At 44.9% G+C, this 2500-nt stretch overlaps 1 protein-coding gene across 1 annotated transcript in view; it reads left to right on the forward strand.

The window, feature by feature from the left end:
• Positions 1 to 2500, forward strand: part of nrxn1a (neurexin 1a) — a 70921-nt gene that overhangs the window by 10044 nt on the left and 58377 nt on the right. The window lies entirely within an intron of this gene.

Below are 2500 nucleotides of genomic sequence, written 5' to 3' on the forward strand. Positions count from 1 at the left end.
GTCGATACTTAATTTCATTTCAACCGAAATTTCGTAAGTGCAGTCATTCATCAATCAATCAATTCCTGCTTGTGCATTTTTTCCTTTTGTTTCGCCATGTTTCTCTACACAAAAACACGTGTTAGTACCAGCATTTTCCATCGAGTTTTTCATTGTACTTGGAAGAGATGGAAGAGCGTTATTACTTTATAATGCCATTTTGTCCAAAAGGTCAGCCTGGCCCAGGGATGGGGGTGGGGGGGTGGAGGAAGGAGGAAGGAGGAAGGAAGGGAGGAGTAGAGTTTTAATAGTGGTGGTGGTGGCGATGGTGGTCAGTCCAATGAGAAACCAGGTGCTGATGTTGAGATAGTTTCCATAGTAACTCCTCCTCCTCCTCCCTGTCTCGTTATCGCGCCCTCCCTCTCAAACACTCCCCTCACACACACAACACACACGAAAAACATGTGCTCCACTGCACACACACGTACATCCCATCTTGATTCCCGGCGCTGGTCTCTGTGGCCGAGCCCTTGTGCTTTAATATCTGAAACTCAAATCAATTTGAGCCTTGGCGTTCCAGCTGTGTGGTCATACAATATACCATAAGCTGCCTTTCTGCCAGTCGCCCTGCCTTGCTCGAGTAAATATGTACATATAGGTAAATACCTCATGCTGGGCCACACTGTACAAAAGTCTGCAAACACAAAAAGATGACGAGGAGCGTACACAAACAGGAATAATGCATTTGTGTGCAGCTGACGGCTGTTCAACTGCTGAATGCGGCTCCATTCATCCTTTTCTTCAGTGCCGATCTTGAATTGGCATCTGCGATCAGGTCAGGGTTGTTCTTTTGACAAGAGGCCCCAGTCTTTGGTTGCCAGTTTTTCCAGCGCCACTATACGCCTCCTCCTTCAGCTCCGGCACTCAGCGAAGGTGAGTGGCAAGGCAGTGTAAAGAAAAAAAGAAAAAGAAGAAGACTAAAGCAGATGTGTTGGCTAGTCAGAGACAGACATGCACAGATCCAGAGAGAGAGAAAGGGTGAGGGAGAGGGAAAAGAGCAGCAGCTGGCACAGCGAGCCCAGGGAGTTCACCTCTGAGATGGGTTCCACACAGCTGGAGTCCTTCCCTGGGAAAGAATGGGGAAAAAAACCCCTGTGTGTGTGAGTAACTGTGTGATTGCTGATGTTTTTTGCACAGGATTGTATGTATGTTTCAGAATATTTGGACAAGTAGCATGGATGTAAAGACACCGCAAGTATGTGGACACATATATGTGCTTGTTGTACTGCCTGAAGCCACATGCACCTCACAGGAATAAAAATAAAGCGGATGCACTTACACATACCTGATCACAAATTCAGTGCGCGCATACACACACACACACACACTCTAAGTAAATCTCTGTGTTATCACCACACTACATGGCCGAAAAGATTGCGGACAACAAAAAACATTCCACTTGTGCGCGAGTGTCGAAGATCTCATCTTAAAACCACACGGCATTAAGCATTATTCTATAACAGCTTCCGCAATTTCCACAAGACTCACGAAACGTGGCTGCATGGGATTTGTTCCCATCGAGCCACGAGGAACATTAGTGAGATCAGGCGCTGATGTTGCAGGTCGGTGTTCCAAGCTCCCTCCATAACCTGTGGGATGGGGATGATGTCAGTGTTTTTTAAATTTTTTTAGAGAGGAGAGGGCCTTCCTCAAACTGTTGCAACAAAGTTATAGAAGCATCACACTGTCTATATGTCATAAAATTAAGATTTCCCTTAATTGGACCTGAGGGGGGAATATGGCCTAGACTGCAGAGGCTGCGAAGCTCAATGCAACGTGACTCTAAACTGAAAACAACATCTTCATAGACTGGACAACACATGCATACTTATTTACACTGAAACCAATTGCAGCAGCAGATTATATACATATATATATATATATATATATATATATATATATATATAGGTGTATATATATATATGTGTATATATAGGTGTTTTTCTCTCTCTCCAATTGCTTGTGTACAAGTAGGCCTATAGTGTCCAAATACTTTTGCCCATGTTATGCATGGATGGTTATGCAGGGTTTTTTTTTCTTGTGTGTGTGTGTGTGTGTGTGTGTGTGTGTGTGTGTGTGTGTGTGTGCGCGCGCGTGTGCGCGCACGTGCGTGTGTGGTCAGAGAAGTTAAGTGTGTGTCATTTACATGTGTGTGGAAGAGAGAGAGAGAGAGAGAGAGAGAGAGAGAGAGAGAGAGAGAGGGAAAAAAGAAGAAACAAGACATTTCTCTGTTTCCTTTTCATCCCATGCATGTTCACTGGGTCGCTGTCTTCCGGCCACACTCGAGGTTGTCAATGCCGTCGTCACTGTCACTCGCGCGACTTTAATCATTCCGGATCCTTCCGTCCCATCCCGGCTCTTTCTCTCGCTTTATTTTTTTTATTATTATTATTACTAATTTTTTGTGTTTTTCCGCGTCCGGTAATTGCGTTTGTGTTTTTCGTGCGGGCGGTGAGAGCAG

This window comes from Scophthalmus maximus, chromosome 16 (assembly GCF_022379125.1).
Source record: "Scophthalmus maximus strain ysfricsl-2021 chromosome 16, ASM2237912v1, whole genome shotgun sequence".
NCBI lineage: Eukaryota > Metazoa > Chordata > Actinopteri > Pleuronectiformes > Scophthalmidae > Scophthalmus > Scophthalmus maximus.